Genomic DNA, 16,070 nt, shown 5'->3' with positions numbered 1-16,070 from the left:
AAATGGACGAGTGAGCAGACTTGTTCCATGTTGCTCCAAAAATCAGGCAAGAAGAATGGACAGAGCTTCAAAATAAAGAGGTTCCTAAACAATGAGATTTTTCTTTTGAACCAATGGAACTGCTCAACTGTGGAGAAAACTGCTCTATAAGCTGGTGAACTCCCCTACACTGGAAGAATTTAAGGAAAAGTTGTCAGAGTTACTGGATGCTATAATGACTTTCGGATTCCTGTATTTTTAGTCTCTTTTCCTTGTGTTTGTCTTGGCTCACTAATGCAACATATAGTGCACAGAACGTGACAGGAGAGAAACTACTATGAGCCAGGTGTTTCCAAACTGTTCCAGATGATAAGAATCACGTGGGAGCCTCAGAGGAGCAGCCTGGGAAACAGCTGGTTTTTTCAAGTGCCCCAGGTGATTTTCACCTTCAAGGAGTTTGAGAAACACACTTGAAATACATCATTTCATTTAATCCTCACAACAATCTGGTACAGCAGATGAGAAAACTGAGGTTCCGAGTTACTGAGTAATGTGCCCGTATGTCACATTGCTATTAAATGGTAGAGCCAGAGATTTAAACCCAGGGAGTTTGATACGGAACCCGAGATTTTACCCTCTATGAAAATCTGAAAGACATTAAATTGGGAAATGAGATAGAGTTTTATTACGTGAGCTTTTTGGATTTTTTTTTAATAAGTAAAGAAGGAACTTAGCATAAGTACTTTGTATGCATGGTAAATTGCGGAGGGAAGCATGTACTTGGTAGTGTTTTACCATCCAGGCAGGGCCTATGTTGTTTACTTGGTCTTTCATGAATAAGTGTGAAAAGGGTATACTCACTAAGTAAATAATTTCAATTTGATTACAAAGAGAACAAGATTTTTAGTGTACTTAGCAGGAGTAATTTACATGCATACAATTAATGTGCTAATTTCAGTGATCTGTAGCTATTCATTAAACAGGCCTGGCAGGTCCTGTACTTGGCAACACTTTGTTAGTCATTTCCTGCTATTATTTTCTGTACTCAAAAGTAATCAACCATCTACAATTTAAGACTTTTCACTAATTAAATAGCCCTTTCTCTAATTATGTCCAAATTAGAGAAGTTAGTGTGCAGATAAATATGCTTATATTTGGCACATGTATTTAGAGATGGTGATTTCTCTGTTTGTGGCAACAAAGACTAATATGTGATCCACAGCCTTTGGCAGAGTACAGGGGAATGTTGTTAGAGCGCACAAGAAAGATCTTTTGACTTAAAATCTGAGAATCAGAGAAAAAGTATTTTCCCTGAGATGGGCTTGTAAACCTAGCAAAATCTGGGCTGTTGATGTCAGGGAATAATACAAAGATCATCTGTTTTTTTCAGGTCTTTGCCCCAGAGTTGAAATGGAACGTGGGTTTAGGGAGAAAAGGAGTTAAAGGTTGTGTTTGCAGGAATGTGTTTGCTGACATTGATCAATGTAATTTTGTGATTGTAGGCTTATTCACATAGAGGTTCAAAAAACAGATCAATAATAAAGCAATGGTAAAAATGCCAAAGAAAAGGTGCTTAATGAAAAACAGTGGAGGTGCAATCTGCCATGCAGTAGGAATGCTCCTTCATTCAGCACCCTATAAATAAATATGCATCAGAAGGAAAAAGAACATTTCCTAGGAATGTCTTCAAGGCCAGGTAGAATCTCATCAGAGCCCATGCTTCAAACAGCACTTCCTCATGTCCATGGAAGCAAGTTTAAATTCCCTTGTGTAAAGTCTCTGAGATCAGTTCCACTTATGCATTATGCATGATTCTGACATCTTATAGCATGAGCTGGGTTCTAATAGTGATTTCCAATTTTAAGTGTTTTGTTTTCACAACGCTATTTAGGTTAGCATTTTACTTTGGCCACATAATATCTTGTTACATTTCCTCATATAGCATTTAATTATGGTAGCCATGCTGTGACCTTGTACTGTATAGACAGACAAGGATTTAGTGTAGACTTTAAAGAATTTGTTGCTTTTAAAGTCGGTGCTTTGTTCCATCATTTTTATTGCACCAATTTAATATGTAATGATAAATGTTAAGCATGTTTCCGGCTCTTTACACCAGGGAGCGGATAAGTAATAATGAGCTGTGCTGAAAGTGAATATCAAAATCTAAGACAACCAAGTATTGCAGTAGGTTATATATCTTTTCTACAGTGAGAACACTCACATTCCTAAATACAAATCTCAAGGAAGTGTTAACCTCAGGTAAACCTGTGAAATAGACAAAGCTTCACGGCTGCCTTTCTTGCATTTTCCACTTCACTCTCTTTTTGTGGAAGCTCAGGTTTTTCTCACTATTGACTCCTGGCTATAAAAAAGAGATTACTTTTCTTTCTAGACCTTCTTGTTTTGTTTTGTTTTTGAGGTACCAGGGCCAGGGATTAAACTAGGACCTTGTACCTACAAAGTCAGGACTCAATCACTGAGCCATATCAGCTCCCCTTAGTTGTTTTCTTTGTTTGCTTGTTTCTTTTTGCTTTTTAAGGAGCCACTGGGCACCAAACACAGGACTTCTCATGTGGGAGGCAGACACTCAACCGCTTGAGCCACACCCTCTCCCTTTGTTTTAACGGTCCAGATAGAGGCTATATCTACAGGGCAGTAAGGGCAAAAATAAATGCTTTCAAGCAGCACCACTTAATCTGGTGCTTAAGATAGAGCATGAAAGAATATAATGATTCATTTTAAGCTTGTATTATACAGTTTAAGCATCTTTATTAAAAACCAAATAATTACTAAGTGTGCTATTCTCCATGAATCATAATAGATACATCTAAGAAAAGTATGTGTATAATATGAGTTATGAAAGTAATGGACTGTATGAAAGGCAACTTATATACCTGTTGTGGGAAACTGGCTTACCTGTTTGTTATTGTAAATGTTACACCTGTTAAATGTAGCAGTTGTTAGATGTTGCAGTTGTTCCCTGTTATTGTAAATGATGTTGCAGTTCAGAGAGCAAACAGCTGCTTGGTAGTTTCCCAATAAATGCGATGGGAAAACTAGGGTTGAGGCTCTCAGTTCCAGAAGCTGTGAGTCCCCTGGCCCCAGGTTTGTCTTCCCTCTTTTGTCTCTATATTTATTTCTGCACTGCCTTCCCTGGGAGCCAAACTATTGTGAGCTGAATGTAGCATATATCAATTGCTTTACACACATTATCTCACAAACTTTGCAAATGTTTGTGACCCTGGACAAAGGTATCCAGCTGAGCGGTAAAAGTTAGGGCTGTAATCCAGCTCAGGTTCTCCTAGCCAAGCCCTGAGAAGCTATATGGAACAATGTCGGCCCTAACAAATGACTATCTTTTACTAATTAATCCACCTGGAAGGTGGCACTTTTGCTAATTCACATGAAGGCACTATATGTGCCAGTGTTAGCACGAGTCTCATTTCATCCTCAAAACAATTCCATAAAGAAAGTATGATTATAAATGAAGAAAACAAGAGTTAGATTGAATAACTTGTTTCAAGTCCCAAAACTACTAAGACCCATAAGAACTTGAAATCAGACTTGCCTACCTTTAAAAAACACTTTCTCCCCAAAAGGGAAAAGTTGGCAGGAGGGGACGATTCATGTATTTCTTTTATCTCTGCCTATTTAGCTCATTTATTTTGGAGCATGGTGCTAACAAAACTCAAAGTTAGAGTTTAATTAAAGGAAGTAAACTATATACTTTCTGCTAAGTCATGGCTACACTCTATGAATTGTGTGCTTTGGGGTGCAAAGCAGTAAGAGGAGGGAACTAGATAGTGCAGTGCAGTATGATGCACTCACTGTTCTCAAACTTTAGAGCTTCAGAATCACCTTGGAGATCGCTGGTCCTGTGACAGACCTGAGAATTAGCATTTCCAACTAGTTCCCAGGTGACTCCAATGTTACTGATCTAGGGACCACAGTAGTATGGTATAAAGCAGGAGCTCTTAACCAGGGGGCTCCATAAGCTTGAACTGAAATTCAAATAAACATTATTCTTGTGTTGGTGTGGGTGTGATATATTTATTAAATAATACACAGGATAGTGTGGACTTAGTAAGGTGTCCGTGGTTTTCACCTAACTGGCAAAGAAAGAAGAGGGGAGAAGAGGAAAGGGAAGGGGAGGGGAAGGCAAAACAAAACAACAAAAAACACTCTTCCGCAAAGAGTGTTATCTAAGCACATAAAAACAGTATGGGTTTTGTATCAGATTTTTCCCTCTGTTCAGGTGAAATTGCTTGCTAGAGCATAATGGTATCTCTACCTTTCTATTTTCCGCCAAAGTGTATTAAAGATTAAAATAACAATAAAGGTTAACAGGGTACCAAGCTGATTAGGTTTGGTGTTAGATGCCTTGCTTAATATGACCCTTGTACAAAATGGTACCGCTGGAAATGTGATTAAAAGAACAAAGGATTGGGGCTCTGACCTACTAACTGCACATTTATTCTTTTCCCTTTACTCATTTTTCATATGCAGGCAATCTGAGTTAATCACAAAGAATTACTCTAGGGATCCTTCCTCAGTGTAAATAAATATTCCAATAAAATGTTTAGTAGTGTATAGCCAGTTTCCAATTAAAGAACCATGCTTGTATGGTGTCATAAATTCCTTCCACAAAACATTTCCTTTGTGCAGAAATACTTCAGAACCTAAAAGAACCCTATTTTGTCAAGATAACTTAAAGCAGAGTGCCTAGAGAACCCTTCCTTTCACCAACGAACTGCCTAGGGAACAGTCTTTAAAAAATAACTTGATCTTGTCTGTATATGCAGCTAGCCAGTGTGGTTTAAAAAGCACTGTTAGACATCTTAATAATCTATACGTACCACTTCATAATCAATATGGCTAGCATACCACCTGAGTGATAACATAAACCAATTCTGTCAACACATGCTGAATGATTAATCAGGGCCACCATCCAATTATCTGCAGGGGATCCAGAATGGACTTGGCCTTTATTATTTTTTTAAAAAATCACCTTACTTCCTTTAGCCCCTTCCATGCTTCCAGTTTTCTTATAATCTCAGTTCTACTCTTGATAAAAAACACAATGAGGCAATCCATTTTCTGAATGGTAGAACAGTGAATTAATATCATTTAATTAGAGCTAGTCTAAGAGGGCTTTCTTAGTCTTCACGATCAAATCCCTCGAGGGAATTAGTGATGTCTTCACGATCAAATCCCTCGAGGGAATTAGTGATGCGATTGTTTGATGTCTTTCATTCAGCTGGTTGGCTCACCTTTGGAGTTCTTAGTTATATCTGGGTAAAAATCAGACAGGTAGGTTTGTTTTGATTCCCATGGAAGAAGCGTTGCCCTGACAGTGTGATAATGGTTCTGGAAATCAAGTTTCTCTCTCTTTGAGCTGACAAGTCTGTCTCTAGCTTTAAGGACAGCCTTGCTTAAAGAGGTGTTTTCCATTTTTGTTTTGTTGTTTTGTTTTTTTTCATGCGGATGTCAAATTTATACAGATGACACTGTAGCAACAGGGTTTTCTTCTCCCTTTATTAAAGCCACATATAGAAGATTATTTAGTTTTCCTTCCAGATATATCTAGAAGTCTAAGGACTATGAGAAATGAGAATTTTCTAAGGCTTCTGTTAAAGGCCAAACTACTGAGAAACTTTTAATAGGGAAAAAAAGATAATTTCTGATGAGAAATAGACCTAAAAGTCAGTATGTCATAAGAGAAAACCAGAAGAAGGTCATGGTATCTCTTTGTATGTAAGACAGACCAAAGCTAGAATGGTAATTGATTAAAGCACTAGATTTTAAAATAATCAGATCTTCCTTTTTGTCTCAAATTGCCTTCTCAAGGAACTTTTATAGCTCCTCAATTCTGAAATGCTAACAATAATAAAATAATGGTGCAGAGGGATGACTTGTGAGGCAGAACTTGAAGTTTTCTAATGAGAGAATATGCATTTATAATACTGCCAGTCACTTAAGCTTCTAGCAGTGGAGATGTCAATTAGCCATAGAAAGAATCATTTTCAATTAAGTGGATGTAAGGCAAGTAAGCACCCATTGTTCTGGGGTTTACAGGTTTCATTTTTATTTTTCTCCATGACTGGAGGTATTCCATCCCATAGCCCTTAGACTAGGGAAGTCTAAGGGTCCTCGAATGAGTACGGACCAATCTCCAAGGTGATTTCTGGAAAGAAAGACATGAAAAACCTCACTCCTATTTTCTCTGAGGTTGCAGGTAATCCAAACACTTCTAGCTGTTAGAAGTTGATGTGGCTGAGGTTGGTTGACAGTTTAGAATCCTATGAGCTGCTCACAGAAAACTCACCATGATGAATACATTCTGGACTAGAAAGCCTGGCTCTAGACAAGTGCTAGTTGTCATAGGCATAACTTACTTAACGTGGAAAACTTACTTGAGCCAGCCACTCTGACACAATGGCTCTGCCGCAAGAAAATAAAGTTGCATGAGCATGTATGGGTTTAAATGGGTGTATGTGTGAACCTAAGAGTTGCTGATATTGGAAGTCTAGCTGTCTGTCTTTATGGCGTGACCACCCTAGAACAACGTTGGCTAAGATGCTGCCTCTCTATACTCAGTCCTCAACCCGAGGAACCCCAGCACGGCCCAGGGGCCGAAGCAGCACCATTTTCAACAGTAACACCTACCCAGACAATCAACCAACTGATTTCCTCCAGATGGGATTTGATTATAAGGGCACTTACCTCATGACCTGAGACAGCCTAAGGGTTTTGGGGCTCAGCCTGGATAAAGGCTTTCTGACAAGGCCAAGGGGTCGGTCTGCTCCAGGACACATGGAATGGAATATTTAAAGAAATACTACACTATCTTGTTCTGCAGTTCATAATAGCTGGTGAGTCTGAGCGAAATTACATCATCTAACATTTATTCAAAGCTTACTATATACCAGACACTGGCAAGCACGTCACACACATTAACTCACTTAATCTTCACCTTGTCCACATAAAGTATTTTTCTTATTTTACAAAAGAACCTGTTTTGGCAAAGATCACATAGCTATTAAGTAGAGAGCAGGGATTTAAACTCCCATCTGACTCCAGAACAACATTTTACTATCAATCTCAAATTTTGAATAATATTATGAAAATGTCTCAGGAAAGAAAATAATAATTAGTTAAACCCTAGTTCATTTAAGCAGTTAGCTACTTCATCTTTTAAAACAAATCCCCTCTGGATAGTACTGATGTATCAGAGTAAAACGAATGCAGTTTCCATATAAAATTACATTTTAGAGAATAACTTCGGACAAATTCTCAGGGTAGACAATGATATTACTAATACATAATACTTTTCCTTTGTAAATGCTTTATACTGTGCAACCCACCTTCACATAGATTGCTTTCAGTAGTTGGCTTTCTAGGCCTTGTGATTTGAATGGAATTCAGATTTAATTTACTGAGTTGGAAGATTGTCTTAAAAAAAGGACATTTATTTTAGCAATAGTCCAAGGAAAAACCACTTTCCCCTCCTGATTTCCCACTTCTGTTATTGGTTCCACTGTGCTCCCAGGTATCTATACTTAAAATCCTGAAATCACTTCTAATTTTCCCTTTCCTCATCTTCATAGTCGGTAAGGCACTGAGGCCTGTGACTTCTCCTATATATATTTATTTAATTATGCATTCCCACAACCTTCAGGAGCTTTTTCTTTCTAAATCAACCAACCATTATGAATTTACCCATCATCACCCCCACACAATATTTTAAGATCTCTTATAATGAGCCTGCCCATCTTTAGTCTTTCCTCCTTGATCCATCCCTTAACAATCCTAACATTGAATCCCCAAAGCACTACTTTGTGTATGTCATTTTCCATGATGCCCTTTTTAACTGTGAAAGAATACATTAAGTCCTTAGCCTAGCACTCAAGAGAGTTCACAACCAAGTTCCAATCTGCATCTCCAGCTTTCCTTCCACTGCTACTTATCAAACTCATCCCTATGCTGCAGCCTGAACCATTCCTCTCAGTCCCCCCAAAGCATCTTGTATTCTCCTGTCTCTGTCTTTCTTAAATTCTCTAACAAAAGTGTGCCTTCCCTCTTGCTATCTACCTTTAACACCCTTCCCATCTTTCAAAGTTCATCTTAGATTAGGTCACCTTTCCTATAGGAAAACTCCCTGACCATCCCCCAAAAAAGGGATAGTCCATCCTAAGTATCAGGTGTCTATTCTGCTCAGTTGGCACTAAATTATTTCATGAAATTACTGGTTCCTTTTCCAAGTGTATATATTCTATTCAACCTAGATTACAGAAACTTGTGAGTAGAAACTAAATCATAAAAACTGCTAATCCCTTGTAGTACATCTTGTTACATATATATTTATGTTCATAATATCTTTATATATTTCTTATTTTGGAAAATCTATGCCTTTGTCTCAATGACCCTAAAAGAAATAAAATGGAATGATGGCAGCAGATTGGAACCACTCAGGTCAAATTTAGATTCCATTTTGCTTGTTACTTAACCTAAGGTTGTTTTTTCAGAGTCCTAAACTGAGCTGTCTAGGGGCTAAATCTGTTCCATTCTCCCCCATCTACAGAGTCTGCAATTAGCATTAATGTTCAGCCTCTGTAGAAGTACCAGGTGTCAGCCATTTGACATAGTAACTCAGATGGATTTTACAGCTCATACCAAAGAAAAAAGGCTCTCTGACGACCAGTGACATCCTTAAGTTGACAAATCACTTCTTGTTATCCCTGGCATCTCTTACACCTAGCCCATTAGCAAATGGCAACTCTAAGGATGCTGAAAGTTGGTACAAAAAATGAGAACCAACACCAGTCATTTAAATATTGACAGGCCTTACGTAGGACAGATTTTTAAGTTAGCTACTCTGAGGCAGACAAAGAATTTTACTGTTGAGATTAAAAAGCTAGATCCCATAGCTTTCATGTGTGTCAAGTTTTAAGGCCTAGACAAAGTTTTAACTATGGTTCAGATGTTGGCTGGTCACATGAACTATGCCCTGCTTTCTTCCTCTTAAATGGGAAACATCTTCCTTAACTCACTCATTAGCAAGCATGAATAGGCTCCCACAGCTGGGATTCAAACATGTTTGAGAATATCATGTGTTCGAGAGATCTGGCTACTAAAGTCTATTTGCCCAAGGGGCTCAGGAATCTCATGGAAGATAATACTACCTAAGACGAGTCAGGCCCAAAGTCTCCGCTGACAAAACTAACTTGGTTTCTGCCATTCCAAGCCCCTAGGGACTCATATCTGGGCCCTAAGGAGACAGAACGCTGTAAGTAAAAACTAAAAGACATCAAGGCACAAGGTACTATTGCTTTGGAAGAATTTCCAAAAAGTACAATAAATTATAACCTAAAAAGTAGAACACAGGCATTCCTGCCACTCTCATGTCCGTGAAGAATGATCACAGTTTCAGCAGAGGCAGCAGCTCCCAGAAGAGGGAGCAGTGCAGGAGAGAGCTGAGGTGAGCCATCACCAGCAGAACCTGAACCAGAAGATGCAGCAGTGTTTTGCAAATGCATCAGTAGTAGCTGGAAGACACCATATGATAAATGACCAATCTTTTTCAAGATGACAGGAGAGACACCTTGTTGCCTCCTCAGATATACTTGAGCAGGAGAAGTAAAGTGGTTTAGGGGGCCAGAATCTAGTAATGACAGTGACAGCTGTGAAATATGGTAGAACTATCAAAGTGACCCACTCTAGGTACCTTGAATAGAGATAAATAACATGGCCAATATTTATTGAGCATTTTGAACATGCTAGTATTTTTTACTTATCAGTGTTATCTGATTCTCAAGTCAATTCGATATGCGGTGAGTACTATTTTCTTCATTTCATAAGTGAGAAATCTAAGCCTTAAAAAGGTAGAAAATTGGTTCCAAATCTAGGATCTGATCAGTGACAGCCAGGGATTTGAACCCAAGTTGTGAGATTCCAGAGCCTCCTGGGTAACCACTAAGTTATATGGGCTAGTACACTATGAAAGAGACTAGGAGGGCTTGTTGTAAAAAGTAAATACAAACTCTTTGTTACTACAAAAGCGAGAATTGGTGCTTTAGCTGAGAATCCATGATAGCTAGGTGGGGATCAGGTCCCCACTCCCTAAAATGAGGCAGGGAATCTCCAAAGCCTGGTAAGGGGACATCCCGCAGCAGGCAGCCTGACATTCAGCCAGATAGGTTGCGGCAGGTGCAGGATTCTTGACAGCTCCTGCAGCTGCTGCCACACTGTCTTTGAGATTTCAGGGCAAGAGCTCACAAAGGTTACCACACTTGGGGGTGTCCTTATTCCCTTGAAGTAGACAAAGAGGAAGCAGGAACTGCCCTACTCTCTGCATGTTGGGAAGGTTTATTGGTACTTTCCTGGGCTGGGCTCAAAAGACTTAAATTCTACCTCCTAATTTTTTCTGGAAACTCACTTCCTCACTTGGAGTGTCAGTTTTCTTGGCTTTAGCTGGAGCCCCTCACCTGTGAATGTCTCTGTTTGACTAAGAAAGACTCTCTGAACTAGAAAACTGGGAAAGCAGTTTTACATTTTTACCATAAGTCTTTACTAAGCCAAAAAAAAAAAAGGTATCACTTCAAAAATAACCCAGTGTGATGCAGGGTTTAGGCATTGCAATTAAATGTGTGTGAGAGAGAGACAGAGACAGAGACAGAGAGAGAAAGGAGAGCATCCCTAGCTTAGTAAATCCTGGGCGGGGACGGGAGGGGAGGGGGGGGAAGGTGAAGGTTTTCTCCCAGGTGTTAACAGAAATAGATCAAACCTTTCTTCAGGGTATTGAAATATCCTACAGGGTATTTCAAGCCAGGATAAATCAGTCTCCTCCATTCAAAACTGAAAGTGCAAAAGGAATGTAGTGGGGAATATGAGGAAATTGTGAAAGTGACTCTGTAGGCTAACAATCAGAGACAAATTTCATGACCTTGTAAACAATGGGAGTTTTGGATTCATCTCCTATAGAAGAGTGAAATCTTTGTCCCTTACAATGTTTTAAACCAGGCTAGACAAAGGGTGCACTGTTTTAGAAATGTTCTGTATTGTATTAAAGAGCAAACAGTAGAGAAGGGTCTGATGGGAACCCCCAGGGTAAAGAACTGGGTGACCTAAAACTTCTTTAGTCTGGATTTCTGCTATCTTAAACCTTTTCATCGCAAGCAGCCAGGTCCCTGAGGAATGGGGAATATAACAGGTGGCTTCGCTGGCTCTTTTCACCAGCTGTAGAAGAAGCATGCCAAGTATTCTGCCACCACACTCACCCAGTGCTCTCTCTCTTTCATAGATACACACACCACACATACATACTCATCACCCACCTTATCTCCTGCCCTGCACTTCTGGCAGAGGATAACTTAGGGAAAGTGAGGAAGAATGCTATTCTGCCAAGCAGTGTTTAGAGTTCTCACAAAGCTGGGCGCAGGGAGGAGACCAGTCATGCTTTTTATCTTATCATTACCCTATCAATGTACCCAGCTTAAATCTACCTGCAGGCAGTCCTGAATAGAAATCTATACAAGAAACCAAAGCAACCCACAACATAACAATGTAAGAATAGGTTCATTTAGAAATGATTCACTAAACAAAATACCAGGTAAATAAACTCAGCTAAGATTGTACTGTCTGTTCCAAGTTTAGTATCATACATATTTTATGATAGCAGAGCCTAGAAAACACCTGAAAACAATTCTCAGTAATGAAATGGATATGCAGGGAGAACCATGTAATTCTTATTTTGTTAAATGCTGTCCTATATTCAGTCAATGTTTAGTTTGTTCTAGGCAAATTACCGTCCCTGCCTTCAAGGAGCTTTCTATCAGCTAGAGAAAACTGGCATGTAAACAACCAATTATTATCAAAGAGAGTATTTTTATTAATGATGCAAAACAAGCAAGGTAACACACATAAAGGAAGGATTCTGGCTGTGAGGTAATGGTTAGGAGAATCAGGGAAAACTTCACTTAGGAGGAGGAGGAGGAGGAAAAGAAATATATATATGTACTTATACTTAAACATCTTCTATTATGTCCAGTTTACAGAATAGGATATTAAAGTTCAAAGGGGTACAAGAACTTGCCCAAGAAAACTGAACTATAAGACAGAAAACTTGTGCCCAGGTCTCTTTGTCTCTAATGCAATACCTTTTCCACCATACCAAGGAGGGGCCCCTTGAATTGATCCATCAGGAATGTGAAGGGTTTTAATAAATGGAAACTGAAAGATCAGCATGAGCAAAGATACAGGGCAGTGAACATGAGTTGCAAATTTGGTGAACTTCAAGAAATCTAATTAGGTTGAAGCAGAATGCACAGGTACATATAGTAGAAGACAAAGCTGAAAATTTTAAGGGACAAAAGGAGATACAAAAAGTTCACATCTCAGAAAAGTAGAAAGTATAGGTCTCTCTCTGAGTTGCTTATCCATGTTTCTCCCTCTCTCAGATAATTCTTGATTTAAGAAACCTCTACTACATTTGAGACATATATATTAGATTCTCAATAGATACCTCAAGAGAAATACTAGATGACTAAAATTGTTATTTTTTTTTTTTTACAATCAGATGAAAGATAATGGAAGATTTTTAAATCTGACTTATAATAACTTGAAAAAAGAGAAAGGAGGGAAGGTGGAAGGTGGGAATGGGAAAATATAGTCTAGAGAAATCAAAGCCACAGATTATCCTAAATCTCCCATGTTCTCACACAGGCCTCAAAGCACTTGAAATGCTACTGCTGGCGTATGTAAACTCTACTGTTAAAGCTTTAGAAAATGGGGTAGGAGGAAGAAAGTCATTTTGTGCCCAAAATTTTTACCAAAAAATTCAGTTAAGTGAATTTTTCTTAGCTGCTAGAAATTGAACTTATGTATTGTCCCCATCAAATTCAACCTAATTCCTAGGTTTCTCAAAATATTTTATCTCATGAGTCAAATTATTCTCAGGCCATGATAATACCAAGTATACATCTACAAGATGTACACTTAGTTATAAAATGATCATTGTAGTCAAACATATACATAATAAGTGATAAAATCCTTCTAGATATTATAGTCAAATTAATTCAGCAAATGCCCAATTTTTCCTTTTCAAAGACTAAATTTTTTATTCAAAGAATTAGAACCAAATATATTTTTCCTTAGCACTACTTCACTTTACTAATTCCAGAATATGGATGTTCTTGTTCACATGTCTGATTATCTTTATATAAAATATCAAACAAATGTGCTTTCCAGATTTCCCTGCCAAGTCAAGAGAAACCCAAAGATTTGCTGGGTTTCTACTGACCCAATAAATGTTGAGACAGAAATCTAAAGGCTCTTAACATTTTTTATGCTAAAACTGTATCAAATTCTATTCTGAAAGTACAATGACCTGTGAAAAGTATTTGTCTTGCTCTGGTAAACAGGATACCTATGTAAATAGATAGCTCCACTTGAATTGAAGTTTACTTTGTTCTAATCAGGCCTGGAGTATCAGATCACTTCTATGATGCTCTTGCCACACAGGGCAATCATCCATTCCCCAGCTTGTCTACACTGTAGCATATGGTACCTACCAAACTCAAAATGAAAAAAAAAGGGCCTTTTTAATCCGACAAAATTGGTTAATCTCTCTGAAGACAAATCGTAATAGATAGCTTGTTGAAGTCATTCTCAAAAGGAACTCTGAAACCTGAAAAAATGTTTCCAAAAATGGAAAGTAACAACTTTCAAAATGGATTTTGTACAATCTTTCAGCCCAAAAGATAAAGTATCTAAAGTAACTGTGTATACTAAAACTCTGAGATTAACAACTCTATCAAGACTTGTGACTTTGTAAGACTTAAAAGGGCACTGGAAATATGAATTTTCATTTAGCATTCATACAGAATAACTTTGACTTCCTCAACTCCACTTTGCTCTGCTACAGGAAAGCAAAATGTGAAATAAGATGTCCATTTCATACTCAGTTCAAGTACCACCTCCATGGTAAGTCCTCCCTTAACTACCAGGTTAAACTTAAAATCTCTCCTTTGTGCTCCCAAAGCCCCTTGTACACACAATTCTAAGGCTGCAGTGAATCACTCTATCCTGTCGTCTTTGACTTACTTGTCTTCTCCTTAAAAACAAGAAGCATGTCTTACTCAATTTTGTTTTACCATTGCCCAGCTCAGTCTGGTAGAAAGAAACTAACTGTTCAGTAAATGATTTTTGAATGAATGAATGAACAAAAGGACAGTAATTATTCATATATTAGAGAAGTCTTTCTCTGTAATCCTCAAATCTGCATTTTTAGACCTTTCTATTTATCCATGTCTTATATTTTAATATACAGAAATACTCTAATTCTGGCTTATGGGCACAACCTAGCACATTTTGACTTTCAACATTGTGATTTCCATTCCATAACTCATCTCACCAAAAGGGTTAAAAAACATTGCAAAAGTATACACATATTTTACCTAAATATTGCTTGAAACAATGGCATGGGCTTGTGAGCACAGTGATGAATTTATAATCTGAAACTCAGTGATTGTGTTCCACTGTGACTTGGGTATATAATTCTTTCTCCAGGCAAAGGGCTGTCAATAGTCAGCTTTGAAAAATAATGTTTGCAGTAATAATTTCATGGGTTGACTGAAACTTAATAGCCTTTATTTCCAATTTAGGGTTGTGATATGTTCTAGTTGCAAACAGTCTCAAATGAAATACAGTCTATTACAATAGTATTTAACTCGCTCATTTTGTTAATCCTTTGTTGCTGCTTTATTTGGTTTTGTATTTACAGCTGTGGCAGTTTGAGTTTGCCACCTCACATTTTACTTTGCTGCATCTGTCTCAGGCTTTCTCAAGCAACTCTCCCATTGTCCAAGAAATGGTTGTCCAATAAGGACCTTTGCCTCATTTCATTATTGCCAACCCCTTCCTATTCCACTATCACATCTAGTAGAGTGTAAAGGGAGGAACAAAAAAACAAAGATAAAAGTCAGATTAGTTTGTCCTGCTTATTGTCAGTAGATCAAATTGTGAAGAGAGTTATGATTGTTAAATTAATAGAAGTCTTTAGTGTTCATCGCTATGGAAAAGAGTTTGATTATCCAGAATACAGTAAGTGGTCTATAAACTTCGATGAGTTTGCAGGCCTGCATGTACAGTGTTAACTGGACAACTTGTTATCAACTACAGATTACAATATTGGAACTCTGAGAAAGTACAGAATGAGACAAAAACTGGGGAATATTGAAACCTTTGGGTTGCTGAATATATAATACACAAGCAGAACATTCTTTAAAATAATGGTTCTTTTTCAGAGGTGTATGTCAAGTTCATTAGAGAAGGTTTTAACATAGTTCATGTTTCCTCTAGGACTAATGAATTAAAATGTCAGGAGGTAGAACTTAAACACAGTATTTTGAAAATAATCAAACTCTTCAAATGGATCTGATGCACAATTCTGATAATAATAAACAATGCTTAATTATTGTCCAGAAAATGCCCAAAACAGTAAATTTAATCAAGAAAATGGCATAAAGGGTGATCCAAGATGGGAGAGTAGGCAACAGCAGGCTACACTCAAGCTCCAGAAACTGCCCAAAGGTAGGCAGGTTTACCTGGCAGAAAGGAAGCTGCAGGACCATGGGGGCAATAGGAGAGGGAAGCTAGAGAGGGGGAACCCAGCTGGCCAGGGAAGAGGAAAGCCATGGGAAATAGGGCAGGTAAGCGGCTCAGAGAGAGAGGGAAGTCAGAGAAATTATTTGGCTAGAGGATCAGTGCCCAGCGGGCTCCAAGAATGAGGAAAGCCACTGGGACCAGTGGTGCATCCCAGTGCCCAGCAGGCTCTTGAGGAGGGGGACCTGTCGGTAAAATAGGTGTGGAGACAGGCAATCAGCTGACTCAGGGGGAGAAAGGAGTGGGGCAAGAAGGGAAGATATAAGCGGACAGGATCTAGCAGTTCTGGGAAAAGGAGAGACTCCAGTCCTTGCTAAAAGTGCTCCAGGGAGAGGGAACTGCAGAGGTGATCAAGTGGCTGTCACACCCACAGGCCCTGGGAGAAAAAAGAAATGGATCAGTGAGGGGGTGGGCTGACAGTCTTAACAGCA

At 38.5% G+C, this 16,070-nt stretch overlaps 1 protein-coding gene across 1 annotated transcript in view; it reads right to left on the bottom strand.

The window, feature by feature from the left end:
* Positions 1-16,070, bottom strand: part of LOC101412177 (uncharacterized protein NECTIN3-AS1-like) — a 156,709-nt gene that overhangs the window by 24,563 nt on the left and 116,076 nt on the right. The window lies entirely within an intron of this gene.

Source organism: Dasypus novemcinctus, chromosome 4, assembly GCF_030445035.2.
Source record: "Dasypus novemcinctus isolate mDasNov1 chromosome 4, mDasNov1.1.hap2, whole genome shotgun sequence".
Lineage (NCBI taxonomy): Eukaryota > Metazoa > Chordata > Mammalia > Cingulata > Dasypodidae > Dasypus > Dasypus novemcinctus.
This window is presented reverse-complemented; position numbering and strand designations above follow the sequence as displayed.